Genomic DNA, 15476 nt, shown 5'->3' with positions numbered 1-15476 from the left:
GGTGGACCTTGCATCTGTCTATTACAATACTTTTTCAAAATGTAACCATTGGACCATTGGACTACTTGTTAGAAGTAACAGTATTGCTATTAACATAGATTCCTAGGCCAAGGCGGGCGGATCACGAAGTCAGGAGATTGAGTCCATCCTGGCTAAAATGGTGAAACCCCATCTCTACTAAAAATACAAAAAAATTAGCCGGCCGTTGTGGCGGGCGCCTGTAGTCCCAGCTACTCAGGAGGCTGAGGCAGGAGAATGGTGTGAACCCAGGAGGCGAAGCTTGCAGTGAGCCGAGATCGCGCCACTGCACTCCAGCCTGGGCAACAGAGCTAGACTCTGTCTAAAAGAAAAAAAATATATATATATATATATATAACACAGACAGATAGCGATATATAGATTCCTAGTCTGGGCAACATAGTGAGACCCTGTCTCTACAAAAAATAAGCAAAAAATTAGCTAGGCATGGTAGTACTCAACCTGTAGTCTGAGCTCCTTGGGAGGCTGAGGCAGGAAGATCGGTTGACCGCCGAGGTGGAGGCTACAGTGAGCCGTGGTTGTGCCACTGCGCGCCACCCTGGATGACAGAGCGAGAGCGAGACCCTGTCTGTCTGTCTGTCTGTCTGTCTGTCTCTCTCTATATATATATATGTGTGTGTGTGTGTGTGTATTTTAGATCCATTGCAGACCTACATAATCAGAACTAACAAGTTCTCTGGGGGATTCATTTTTTTAAATCTTTTAAGATATAATTTACATGGAGTAAAACTGTTGTATAGTTAGAAATGCATACAGTTAAGTAACCACACCAGAAAGTGCAGAATAGTTGCATTACCCCCAAATTATCTGGTGATTCTTATGTACATTATAGTTTGAAAATCACTCATTTTTAAAAAATTGTTTGAAGTAGCCAAAATAAAAGGGGAAAGAATTGTTTTGAATTACCTCCTCTGTTCAAGAAGGTTTAGACCTGGCGTAGTACATGAGTTTCATCTCATCAGTCAGCTCAGAATGACTGCTGGCTCCCCGGAGGGGAGACATACATAGAGGATCCAGGGACTCCTCTGGGTTCAGCCAAATAATCTATCAGTGATTTTGAGGTTGGGGCAGGGTTGATGGAAGAGTGTGCCATCCCTGACTAGATGTTAAGCATGTTTCAAAATATCATTGATATGGGAGTGCTGGGAAGGGAAGAGGTGGTCCCTTTAAATGATATGGAAGGGAGGAAGGGAAGTGCTGCATAGAGGATGGCATGGTTCCTGGCTAGGGCTCCGCCCCCACGGACCTAGGTGAGGACTGGCATTTCCTGCCCAAATGCTTTGCCCCCATTCCCTAGACCCTAGTAGGCAGATGCAGGCGGCTGGATGTCCGGAGGAACACACCGACGCACTGGCGCACTGGCAGGCCACCGACCTGCAGAAGCAGAATGACATGGAGTTTGGCCTGGGCAGTCAGAGGAGAGCCCGGGCCGCCAAGTGGCCGGACTCCAGGGGAAAACCATCTCCCTTCTGGCTCCCCCATCTGCTGAGAGCTACTTCCACTCAATAAAACCTTGCACTCATTCTCCAAACCCACGTGCGATCCGATTCTTCCAGTACACTAAGGCAAGAACCTCGGGATACAGAAAGCCCTCTGTCCTTGCAATGAGGCAGAGGTCTAATTGAGCTAACACAAGCCGCCTATAGACAACTAAACTAAAAGAGCAAAACTAAAAGCACACTGTAACATACGCCTACTGGGGCTTCAGCTGTAAACATTCACCCCTAGACGCTGTCTTGGGGTCAGAGCCCCATAGCCTGCTCATCTGTATGCTCCCCTAGAAGTTTGAGGTTTGAGCAGCGGGGCACTGAAGAAGTGAGCCACTCCCCCATCGCACACCCTGCAAGGGGACAAGGGAACTTTTCCTGTTTCATCATGAAATAATGGATTTAGTGGCCGGGAGGGGTGGCTCACGCCCGTAATCCCAGCACTTTAGGAGGCTGAGGCGGGTGGATCATGAGGTCAGGAGTTCCAAGACCAGCCTGGCTAAGATGGCGAAACCCCGTCTCTACTAAAAATACAAAAATTAGCTGGGCGCGGTGGAAGGCACCTGTAATCCCAGCTACTCGGGAGGCTGAGGCAAGAGAATTGTTTGAATCTGGGGCGGGTGGGCAGAGGTTGCAGTGAGTCGAGATTGCACCACTGCACTCCAGCCTGGGTAACAGAGTGAGACCATCTCAAAATAAATAAAATATGAATTTAAACTTCTGGATCATGACTATGACTAGGCCCATGTGAAAAGAACCATCTCACCTTGTATGTAAGCAAGAGTTGGTGTCATTACTTAGAAATGTCTCCTTCTTACAGTTAATGACATCTTGGAGGAACTTAGAAACAGGAAGTGACTCAGGATTGGGAAGCACCAGAAAAAGCTGCTGACATGACATGGTGACAAGCATTCTTTGTCAATTGACTTTTTCTCCCGCCCCCTGGATCCTAAGGAAATGGCACAGCATTTCCTTGCCCTGTCCTTGACGTGCTATGCCTACTCTAAGCTAGATAGGGGCTTGTGAAAGAAAAACCTAAGGAAGCCCCCTGCTCGTGCCTGGAGGAAAGAACTGACGACTTCGTCTTTGCCCTCAGCCAAACCGCCACAAGTATCTTTGTCTGCCTGGCTCTCCTGGGGCCATCACAGAGGGCTGGGGATGCTGACAGCCATAAACTCCAGGCGGGGCAGAACCAAGCAGCTGTTCATAAGCGATTTCAGTGCATGTCCAGTGACCCGAATGGGACCCGACCATGGGGAAAATGATACAGAACTAGATCGCTTTCTTTAAATTTTATTTTTAGTTTGTGTACTCCTATGGAAGTGTAATTTTATCTTTGTGCTGGGAACACTGAAAAGCACCGATGGGGAGCTCCTTTGGCCTGGCCCATTTTTCTGAAAGCACATTGCAGCTGCAGCTTCTGCCCAGCAGGCAGAGACTGATGTTAGATCCTGTACCCAGCTGCTGCTGGGAGAAGGGACAGACTCAGCCTCTGACTGCAGGGACATCTGCAGGAAGATCGGGGAACCTGAAAACACTTTTAACTGCAAAAGCCCTGGAAACAGTAAATGCAAATTGTTCCGTGGATTGTTGACTTCACATTCAAACCATCGGGAAGTGATCGAGACTGGAAGCGTCGACAAGGATCTGCAGGGTCTGGGACCAGAGACCAGCTTGTGATCCTGCTGTGGAGTGCTAGGGGTCCACTCTGGGGAGGGGGCTTTGGCCTAGAAGAGACATGGTATAGGGTGGGAACTGTTACAGTCATGTAACACTTAACATCAGGTGATTCTGTCATTGTACAAATATAGAGTGAACTCACACAAACCTATACAGCATAGTCTACTACACACGTAGGCTCTGTGGTATAGCCTATTGCTCCTAGGCTACAAACCCATCAGTGTGTGTCTATACTGAATGCTGTAAACAATGGCAACACAATGGTATTTGTATATCTAGACATATCTAAACAAAAGGTACAGTGAAAGATAAAATATATACAGTATAAAAGATTTTTTAAAAAGGCTGGGCATGGTGGCACACTCCTGTAATCCCAGCACTTTGGGAGTCCTGAGGTGGGAGGATCACTTCATCCCAGGAATTCGAGACGAGCCTGGGCAACATGGCGAAAACCCATCTTGACCAAAAATACAAAAATTAGCCGGGCGTGGTGGTGGGCGCCTGTAATCCCAGCTATTCAGCAGACTGAGGCGTGAGAATCACTTGAACCACCCGGGAGGCGGAGGTTGGAGTGAGCCGGGATGGCACCACTGCACTCCAGCCTGCACGACAGACTGAGACCCCGTCTCAAACAAAAAAGAAAAGAAAATGTGGTCCCTCCATACAATAGAAAGTTATTCAGCTTTGAAAGAAGGAAATCCTGACATCTGCTATATGAATGAGAGTTGAAGACATTATGCTGAGTGGATTAAGCCCAGCCACAAAAAGACAAATACTGTGTGACTCCACTTATATGAGACTCAGAATAGTCAAAATCATGAAAACAACATAGAGTGGTGGTGGCCAGGGGCTGGAGGGAGTGGGGAATAGGCAGTTGTCAATGGCTATAGAGTTTTAGTTTTGCAAGATGAAAAACTTCTAGGGATCTGCTACACAGACGTGCATATAGTTAACACCACTGAACTGTACTCTTTTTTTTTTTTTTCTTTTTGAGACAGAGTCTCGCTCTTTTGCCCAGGCTGGATCGCAGTGGCACGATCTTGGCTCACTGCAACCTCAGCCTCCCGAGTAGCTGGGATTAGAGGCGCCTGCCACAACGTCCAGCTAATTTTTGTATTTTTTAGTAGAGACGGGTTTTTGCCATGTTAACCAGGCTGGTCTTGAACTCCTGACCTCAGGTGATCTGCCCACCTCGGCCTCCCAAAGTGCTGGGATGACAGGCGTGAGCCACTGCGCCTGGCCTAAACTGTACTCTTAAACATTGAGAGGGTAAGTTTTGTATTATGTGTTTTTTACCACAATTTAAAATTTTAAAAAATGTATTCAAACAAATAAAAGAATTTTGAGGCTCATGCCTGTAATCCCAGCACTTTGGGAGGCCAAGGCAGGCGGATCACCTGAGATCAAGAGTTTGAGACCAGCCTGGCCAACATGGTGAAACCCTGACTCTACTAAAACTACAAAAATTAGGTGGGTGTGGTGGCGGGTGCCTGTAGTCCCAGCTACTTGGGAGGCTGAGGCAGGAGAATCGCTTGAACCCAGGAGGCGGAGGTTGCAGTGAGCCAAGATCATGCCACTGCACTCCAGCCTGAGTGACAGAGTGAGACATTCTGTCTTTTTTTTTTTTTTTTGAGACGGAGTTTCACTCTTGTTGCCCAGGCTGGAGTGCAATGACTCGATCTCAGCTCACCTCAACCTCCGCCTCCCGGGTTCAAGCAATTCTCCTACCTCAGCTTCCTGAGTAGCTGGGATTACAGGCACGCGCCACCACGCCCAGCTAATTTTGTATTTTTAGTAGAGACGGGATTTCTCCATGTTGGTCAGGCTGGTCTCGAACTCCCGACCACAGTTGATCCGCCTGCCTGGGCCTCCCAAAATCCTGGAATTACAGGCTTGAGCCACTGTACCCAGCAACATTTTGTCTTAAAAAAAAAAAAAAAAAAAAAAGGCCGGGCTTGGTGGCTTACGCCTGTAATCCCAGCACTTTGGGAGGCTGAGGCAGGCAAATCACGAGACAGATCACCTGGGCAAGAGAGGGAGACTCCATCTCAAAAAAAAAAAAAAAAGAAAAGAAAATTAAGTCCCCCCCATGCTCCTGAGTCTTCTCACTCCTCATGGGTGACCACTGTTCAGTCTACCATTTCTTCCCAGAAATATCTGTGCACATACAAGCATATACATATGTCTACTCTTTGCTTAGCAAACCATTTATTCAGCCAAATTACAATTGTTGTCTTTGATAATAGCAGGCTACAGACCTCCAAATCCTAAATTGGTGGCCCCAAAATTAGAGAACTTACTTTGTCTTGAAGAGAATGCTTGCGAATTGACCAGGAACCCCTACTGCCAGTGTACATGAATTAGACTTCCATAAAGATTATAACTTAGGTGCCAGAATATACATTTTGAAATGAATGTAGGTCATCTAAAGGCATTTTTAGCTTCTAAACATTAACTTTATAGGGGCATAATTTACAGACAATAAATATACCTGTTTACAGTGCATAGAGTTCAATTAGGTTGTTTTTTTTTTTTTTTTTTTTTTGAGAAAGGGTCTTGCTCTGTTACTCAGGCAGAAGTGCAGTTGCATAGCTCACTGCAGCCTCGATCTCCTGGGCTCAAGTGATCCCCCCACCTCAGCCTCCCAAGCAGCTAGGACTACAGGCACATGCCACTACATCCGGCTAATTTTTAAGTTTTTCTGTGGATATGGGGGTCTCACTGTGTTGCCCAGGCTGGTCTTGAATTCCTGGGTTCAAGTGATTCTCTTGTCTCAGCATCCCAAAGTGTTGAGATTACAAGTGTGAGTCACTGCACCCAGCTGACTTTTTTTTTTTTTTTTTTTTTTTTTTTTTTTACTGTAAATACCATTGCCTTCTTTTGGGAGGGTTATTCTCAGTTTTAATTACTTATGGTTTTCTGGTTATGAAGATACTACGAGTTCCTTATTTTAAAATAGAGACAATTCAGAAAATAAAGAGAAACCAAAAGACATCAATAATTGCTCCATCCCTCAAAAAAAAAAATTTGGCATTATTAGCATTGTCTTTTTAAAAGCATATATGTGGCCAGGCACAGCGGCTTATACTTGTAATCCTAACATTTTGGGAGGCGAAGGCAGGAGGATAGTTTAAGGCCGGGAATTCAAGACCAGCCTGGGCAACATAGCAATTCTCCCATTTACACACACACACACACACACACACACAGACACACACAAAATTTAGGCTGGGCCGGGCGTGGTGGCTCACACCTGTAATCCCAGCACTTTGGGAGGCCAAGACGGGCGGATCACAAGGTCAGGAGATCGAGACCATCCTGGCTAACACGGTGAGACCCCGTCTCTACTAAAAATACAAAAAAAAAAAAAATTAGCCTGGTGTGGTGGTGGGTGCCTGTAGTCCCAGCTGCTTAGGAGGCTGAGGCAGGAGAATGGCGTGCACCCGGGAGGCAGAGCTTGCAGTGAGCTAAGATCGCACCACTGCACTCCAGCCTGAGTGACAGAGCAAGACTTCACCTCCAAGACTTCACCAGGCCGGGCATGGTGGCTCATGCCTATAATCTCAGCACTTTGGGAGGCCGAGGCGGGTGGATCACCTAAGTTCAGGAATTCGAGACCAGCCTGGCCAACATGGCGAAACCTCATCTCTACTAAAAATACAAAAAGTAGCTGGGCGTGGTGGCACACACCTGTGATCCCGGCTATCCGGGAGGCTGAGACAGCAGAATTGCTTGAACCCGGGAAACAGAGATTGCAGTGAGCCAAGACTGCACCACTGCACTCCAGTCTCGGCAATAAAGCAAGACCTTGTCTCAAAAAAAAAAAATTGGCCAGGCGCGGTGGCTCATGCCTGTAATCCCAGCACTTCGAGGGGCTGAGGTGGGCAGATCACGAGGTCAGGAGATCAAGACCATCCTGGCTAACATGGTGAAACCCTGTCTCTACTAAAAATACAAAAAAAATTAGCTGGGTGTGGTGGCGGGCACCTGTAGTCCCAGCTACTCTGGAGGCTGAGGCAGGAGAATGGTGTGAACCCAGGAGGCGAGCTGGCAGTGAACCGAGATCACACCACTGCACTCCAGCCTGGGCGACGGAGCAAGACTCCGTCTCAAAAAAAAAAAAAAAATTTGGCTGGATGTAGTGGCTCGTGCCTGTAATCCCAGCACTTTGGGAGGCTGAGGTGGGTGGATCACCTGAGGTCGGGAGTTCAAGACTAGCCTGACCAACGTGGAGAAATCCCTGTCTCTACTGAAAATACAAAAAATTAGCCGGGCGTGGTGGCACATTCCTGTAATCCCAGCTACTCGGGAGGCTGAAGCAGGAGGACTGCTTGAGCCCAGGAGGTCAGGCTGCAGTGAGCTATGATCGCGCCAACACACTTCAGCCTCAGCAGCAGAGTGGGATCCTGTGTCTAAAACATAAAAAATAAATGCACACATGCACTTACTCATCTGTAAACACGGATAATAATTTCAAGTGTCCTCATATAGTAATTCTCTGAACAAGGATTGGTATGTGGTTTTTAATTTCAGAAAAACTGAAAGCCATATTAAATTTAGCCCAAGTAACTTTATCAGATTTAGCCCAAATCAAGTTAAAATGAAGGCCTTTTTTTTTTTTTTTTTTTTTTGAGTCAGGGTCTTGCTCTGTTACCCAGGCTGGAGTGCAGTGTGTGACCTCAGCTCACTGCAGGCTCAACCTCCTGGGCTCAAGTGATCCTGCCACTTCAGCTTCCCAAGTAACTGGGACCACAGGTGCGCACCACCACAGCCAGCTAATTTTTTATATTTTATGTGGAGATGAGGTCTTGCCATGTTACCCATACTCATCTCGAACTCTGTGCTCAAGCAGTCTTCCCACCTTGGCCTCCCAAAGTGCTGGGATTACAGGCGTGAGCCACCGCACCCGGCTCCATCCTCTTTTCAACAACACTGGTCATTAGGCTTGGTTTTCTTTTTCTTTTTTTTTTGAGACGAGTCTTGCTCTGTTGCCCAGGCTAGAGTATAGTGGTGCAATCTCAGCTCACTGCAACCTGAGCCTCTGGGGTTCAATCAATTCTCCTGCCTCAGCCTCCCAAGTAGCTGGGATTACAAGCGTATGCCACCGCGCCTGGCTAATTTTTGTATTTTTAGTAGAGACGGGGTTTTACCATCTTGGCCAGGCTGGTTTCGAACTCCTGACCTCGTGATCCACCCGTCTCAGCCTCCCAGAATACTGGGATTACAGGCATGAGCCACTGCGCCCGGCCAGAAAAGACATTTCTACAACGTGCATGTGCCATGGGGTGTGTCTCAAATGAAACTGTCTTGCCTCCACATCCCAAAGATAACTGAAATTTCAGTTTAACAGTTAAGCAGTATAGTTGTCAGCCAAGCACGGTGGCTCATACTTGTAATCCCAGCATTTTGGTAGGCCAAGGAGGGAGGATTGCTTAAGCCCAGGAGTTCGAGACCAGCCTGGGCAAATATTGAGACCCTGTCTCCACAAAAATTAAAATTAAAATTAACTGGGGCTGGGCGTGGTGGCTCACGCCTGTAATCCCAGCACTTTGGGAGGCCAAGGCAGGCAGATTGCCTGAGGTCGGGAGTTCGAGAAACCCCATCTCTACTAAAAATATAAAAATTAGGTGGGTGTGGTGGCGCACGCCTGTAATCCCAGCTACTCAAGAGGCTGAGGCAGGAGAATTGCTTAAACCCGGGAGATGGAGGTTGCAGTGAGCCAAGATTGCCCCACTGCACTCCAGCCTGGGCGACAGAGTGAGACTGTCTCAAAAAAAATTAAAATAGGCCTTGTGCAGTGGCTTACGCTTGTAATCCCAGCACTTTGGGAGGCCGAGACAGGCGAATCACGAGGTCAGAAGTTCGAGACCAGCCTGGCCAACATGGTGAAACCCTGTCTCTACTAAAAATACAAAAAATTAGCTGGGCCTGGTGGTGAGACCCTGTAATCCCAGCTACTCGGGAGGCCGAGGCAGGAGAATTGCTTGAATCCGGGAGGGGGATATTGCAGTGAGCCAAGATCGCACCACTGCACTCCAGCCTGGGCGACAGTGTGAGACTCCGTCTCAAAAATAAATAAATAAAATAAAATAACATAAGATGGGCGTAGTGGCTCACGCCTGTAATCCCAGCACTTTGGGAGGCCAAGGTGGGCAGATCACCTGAGGTTAGGAGTTCGAGACCAGCCTGACCAACATGGAGAAACCCCATCTCTACTAAAAATACAAAATTAGCCGGGCATTGTGGTGCATGCCTGTAATCCTGGCTACTCAGGAGGCTGAGGCAGGAGAATCACTTGAACCCGGGAGTCAGAGGTTGTGGTGAGCCAAGATTGCGCCATTGCACTCCAGCCTAGGCAATAAGAGCGAAATTCCGTCTCAAAAAAATAACAAAATAAAATAAAATAGGGGCTAGGAGCGGTGGCTTGTGCCTGTAATCCCAGCACGTTGGGAGGCCAAAGCGGGTGGATCACCTGAGTCAGGAGTTCAAGACCATCCAGACCAACATGGTGAAACCCTGTCTCTACTAAAAATACAAAAATTAGCTGGGCGTGGTGACTCACACCTGTAGTCCCAGCTACTTGGGAGGCTGAGGCAGGAGAATTGCTTGAACCCAGGAGGTGGAGGTTGCAGTGAGCTGAGATCGCACCACTGCACTCCAGCCTGGTGATAGAGAGAGACTCCGTCTTTAAATAAAATAAAATAGATAAACAAATAACTAAAATTAACTGGGTATGGTGGCACGCTTATAGTCGTAGCTACTCAGGAAGCTGAGGTGGAAGGATCACTTGAGCCTGGGAGGTCGAGGCTGCAGTGAGCCATGATGGAGCCACTGCACGGCCAACAGAGCAAGACCCTATCTCAAAAATAAATAAATAAATAAATAGATAAATAAAAGAACCAATAAAAGTAAAAACAGTTGTGAGCCAGTCTGGATTTTCTGGTCCCATTTTACATTTGCCCATTTGTTCTAGTCTTGTGTAGCACTGAGCAGTTCACTCCACAAGCATTTATTAAGCACCACTCATGTTGCAGGCACCAGATTCCGTGCTGGAACTATGACACTGTAACAGGCAGACCCCATCCCACTCTTCAAGGGGCCGACGCTGCTGAGGGGGATAGACAGGCTGTCAGGGCTCAGGGTGCTGCATGCTTGGACCCAGAGGGCTGATCAGAAAGTGCTGCAGGAGCACGGGGCACAGGCTTCTCACCCAGGCTGGCTTTCTGGAGCAGTGGTGGATAAATTGCCAGGCTGGCTTTCTGGAGCAGTGGTGGATAAATTGCCAGGCTGGCTTTCTGGAGCAGTGATGGATAAATTGCCAGGCTGGCTTTCTGGAGCAGTGATGGATAAATTGCCAGGCTGGCTTTCTGGAGCAGTGGTGGATAAATTGCCACGTAACAGATGAGTAGGAGTTAGTCATATAAAGTGGGCTGGAGGCCAGAAGTGGTGGCTCACCCCTGTAATCCAGCACTTTGGGAGGCTGAATTGCTTGAATGTAGGAGTTCAAGACCAGCCTGGGAAACATGGCAAAACCCCCTCTCTACAAAAAATACAAAAATTAACCAGGTGTGGTGGCACACGCCTGTAGTCTCAATTACTCGGGGGACATGAGGCAGGAGAATCACTTGAGCCTGGCGGGGGTGAAGGCTGCAGTGAGACGAGATTGTGCCAAAGCACTACAGCCTAGGTGACAGAGTGAGACTCCATCTCAAAAAATAAATAAAAATAAATAAAATGGGAGGAAATCATAAATGCGGGGGAAGGTCCAACGGTGACAGCTTTCAAGGAACAGGAACAGAAAGAAATTCCCAAGGCAGGAGCCTAGCGGGGAAGATGGGCTGAAATGGGCTGGAGAGGCGAGCAGGGAAGGGGCAGGTGAGCCAGAGCTCTGGCCACAGCCACGCTGGGAGGAGGGTCTGTGGTGCTCAGCCTGTAAGACTGGAGCAGGTGGTGGCATGAGCAGGAGGCCGGTTTGGACTTGGCAGCCCCCATTGTTTGCCCCAAGGACTGGACAGCAGTGGGAACTGTGGCAGTGGGGGCAGCAATGCTACAGTGCACTGGGGCTGCGGAGGCGCTGGGGCTGGGAGTGGGGCTGGGGGTGGTTGGGGTGGTGGTTTGTGTTTAAGGATGAAAAGGCCTGGGTTATGGGAAGGAGCAGGAGACATGGGGGAGAGGATTGGTAAATGGCAGAACCATGGCCTGAAGTGGTACGAGGGGCAGGGGCTCGAAGCAAAGTGGGAGGGGTTAGCCCTTGGGGAAGAGCCTGAAGGTGCTGGGAAGAAGCAAGCTGGGAGCTGGGGAGCTGGCCTTTCTCCTAGGAGCATGAGGGGAGAGGCCATCAGGGAGAGAAGGAGTGGGACAGGGTGAGTTCTGAAGAGAGCAGAGGAGGAGAAATTAAATGGCAGGAAGAGGGGAGGGAACCCCGGGCACTGTGGGTGTGAAGGCCACACAGTGCCCCACTGAGGCTGGAGATGCTGGTTTTGCAGAGACACCTGTCTGAGCCATCCTGGGACCCCCCCATACCCCTTAGAGCAGCCCTACGCCTCTACCCCACTCCTGCACTTACATCCTCCACCCAGAAATGACCCTCAGATGGGAGAAGTGACAGGTGCCCCACAATAAAATGGAGTTTTCTGCAGCAAAGTCCCTACAATGGAGTCGTAGAACGTGTTCCTCGCAGGGGCCGCTGAGATGACGGCGACATGGTGCTTTCGGGGGCGGCTGGGATCCAGCTCCACATGGAAGAAGTGCCTGGGATTCTGCTGGAGGAAAGGCAGATAGCGAGTTTATTTTTAAACCCAAGTGGGCACCGCGGCTGCCAGAGAGAAGCAGACGGCTCTTGGGGAGAGTGGAGATTGGCAGCCGGTCAGACACTTGTCAGGAAGCCTGAGGCTGCCAAGCGGGCAGGGGTTCAGGTGGCGGAGGGCCAGGGCTGAACAGAGGGGTCTGTGGGGGTGAGGGCAGCAGCAATTAACCCTTCGGGGCCCAACACCAGCATGGCCTAAGGAGGTAGCCAGGCCTGGAGGACTGAGTGTAGTGAGTGGGGACCTCAGGCTGGGCTGCCCCTGGGGCCTCATGGAGCCAGTGTAAGTGATAACTGTCCTAGTCCCTGCACCCAGTGGTGGCCCAGGCTTGGTCTCCACCTGTAGTCAGATGGGCCATGTGAATAGCCTTGTGCAAAGCAAAGGAGTCTGTCGGGGACCCCTTGCTGCTCTCCATGCTCTGAAGTCCCCTGGGCCTCTTGCATTGGGGTGTTCTTTTTTTTGAGACAGAGCCTCCCTCTGTCACCCAGGCTGGAGTGCAGCGGCGTGATCTTGGCTCACTGCAACCTCCCCTTCCCAGGTTTAAGCAATCCCCCTGTCTCAGCCTCCGGAGTAGCTGGGATTACAGGCACCAGCCACCATGCACGGCTAAGTTTTGTATTTTTAGTAGAGACGGGGTTTTACCATGTTGGCCAGGCTGTTCTCTAGCTCCTGAGCCCAAGTGATCCACCTGCCTCAGCCTCCCAAAGTGCTGGAATTACAGGTGTGAGGCACTGCGCCTGGCCACACTGTCAGCATTCTGAGGAGCCAAGTGGCACTTAGTCCTGAGAGCTGACTTGGAATGCCGCCTGTGACTGAGGTGGAGGGCATGGCTTCATGGCCTCATCAACCTCATGGGGACTCGGCGAAATCTCGGTGGTGAACAGGCCTCCTAAGGACTCCTGCGGATGGCAAGGGCTGTCAGGGCACATTTCAGGAGCTGTCGCCAGGGATGGTCTCCAGGTTGTAACAGCTTTGGCCTCTTAGCTGTTACCACCACTGACTGGTGTTTATTTCCCACCTTTGCTTTCAACACCAAAGGCCTGAAGAGCCCAGGCCACAGGCACTGGGTTTCTGGGCTCAGCTGAAAGTCTTCAAGAATCTTCCTCAGCATGAAGCCTTGGGCTGGGGCTGCCTCTCTCCTGCTGATCTTCTGGAAAGATTGACAGAAATCTTCTTTTGCCTAAAGCAAGTTCCTGGGGGCCAGAGCCCCTTTCAGGGCAGGATAAATCTAGGTCTCTCACTCTAGATTAAGTTAAAATTCCTTGATCCTGCCAACATCAGCCTGACTTGTCTCTTGCCTTCTTCTTCTTCTTCTTTTTTTTTTTTTGAGACGGAGTCTTGCTCTGTCACCCAGGCTGGAGTACAATGGCACCATCTCAGCTCACTGCAACCTCCACCTCCTGGGTTCAAGCGATTCTTCTGCCTCAGCCTCCAGAGTAGCTGGGATTACAGGCACGCACCACCATGCCTGGCTAATTTTTTTGTATTTTTAGTAGAGATGGGGTTTCACCATGTTGGCCATGCTGGTTTCCATCTCCTGACCTCGTGATCCACTCACCTCAGCCTCCCAAAGTGCCGGGATTACAGGCGTGAGCCACTGCGCCCGGCCATCTCTTGCCTTCTAGAAAGGACTATACACAAAGGTTCCCTCTGACCTTTAAGGAGGCAGTGTCTGCTGCTCCTGACCTAAGTCTTTCACGCGTAGTTGTCTGTTTTCTCTTCTGTCCTTTCCTTCTTTCAACGCTTCCTGGGTGTAAATGTTGCTTCTTAACAGTATCTGTAATAGCCACATGTAGCTGCTGAGTTTGAAATTGGGCACAATGCATCCCTGATTTCAAAGACTTTGTACAAAAAAAAAAAAAAGGATGTACCATCTCAATAATTATTTTACATTGATTATATGTTGGTATGAGAATATTTTGGATGTATTAGATTTATTTATTTATTTTTAGTTTTTTAGTTTGAGATGGAGTCTTTTAGTTTTAGTTTACTTTTTAGTTTTTTGAGATGGAGTCTCGCTCTGTAGCCCAGGCTGGAGTGCACTGGCACGATCTCGGCTCACTGCAACCTCCGCCTCCTAGGTTCAAGCAATCCTCCTGCCTGGGATTACATCTGGGATTACGGATTACAGGCGCCCGCTACCACATCAGCTAATTTTTGTATTTTTAGTAGAGATGGGGTTTCACCATGTTGGCCAGGCTGGTCTTGAACTCCTGACCTCATGATCCGCCTGCCTCAGCCTCCCAAAGTGCTGGGATTATAGGCTGAGCCACTGCACCCAGCCCCCCAACCCCAAAAAAAAATTGGCCAGGCATTAGCCGGGCGTGGTGGCATGCACCTTTAATCCCAGCTACTTGGGAGGCCGAGGTGAAAGGATCCCTGGAACCCTGGAGGTGGAGGTTGCAGTGAGCCAAGATGGCGCCACTCCACTAGGGTGACAGAGCAAGCTCAGTCTCAAAAGAAAAAAAAAAAGAAGAAGAAAATTAGCCAGGCATGATGGCCAGCACCTGTGATCCCAACTACTTAGGAGGCTGATGTGGGAAGATTGTTTGAGCCCCAGTGCTCAATGCTGCAGTGAGCTATGATGCATTACTACACTCCAGACTGGACGACAGACTCAAAAAAGAAAAAAAAAAACTGAGGGGTGAGGGGGATGATTCGGAGGCAACCTGGAATGGTGATTTTTATCAAAAGATTTTCTTTTCTTTTCTTTTTTTTTTTGAGACAGAGTCTTGCTCTGTGTTAGCCTCCCAAGTAGCTGGGACTACCAGCCCACACCACCATGCTTGGCTAATTTTTTTTTTTTTTTTTTTTTTTTTGAGACATAGTCTCGCTCTGTCACCCAGGCTGGAGTGCAGTGGCACCATCTTGGCTCACTGCAACCTCCACCTCCCGGTTCAAGCAATTCTCCTGCCTCAGCCTCCTGAGTACCTGGGACTACAGGCATGCGCCACCACGCCCAGCTAATTTTTGTATTTTTAGTAGAGATTGGATTTCACCATATTGGCCAGGCTGGTCTCAAACTCCTGACCTCGTGATCCCACCCGCCTCGGCCTCCCAAAGTATTGGAATTACAGGTGTGAGCCACTGTGCCCGGCCGGTTAATCTTTAAAAAGTTTTTTGTAGAGACAAGGTCTCACTATATTGCTCAAGCAGGTCTTGAACTCCTGGGCTCACTCAAGTTATCCTCCCACCTCAGCCTCCCAAAGTAATAAAATTATAGGCGTGAGCCACTGCTCCTGGCCAAAGGAATTTCTACTTTTGAAAAATAAGGGTTCCTGGGAATTCCTTGCAATAGGTGGCCTTCACTGCAAATTTCAAATTCCTGGCTCCCCCAATGTTGTTTAGGAATCACTCCATCAGAGCTGCCGATAACCAGTTCTGAAACCAAAGTCAGTCTTTTCAGATGTTCCGTTTGGGCCAGATCTGATTCTCCACTCCAACCTGTGGAGCTTTATTTCCTCCT

The sequence above is a fragment of the Pongo abelii genome, chromosome 19 (genome assembly GCF_028885655.2).
Source record: "Pongo abelii isolate AG06213 chromosome 19, NHGRI_mPonAbe1-v2.0_pri, whole genome shotgun sequence".
Classification (NCBI taxonomy): Eukaryota; Metazoa; Chordata; class Mammalia; order Primates; family Hominidae; genus Pongo; species Pongo abelii.
This window is presented reverse-complemented; position numbering follows the sequence as displayed.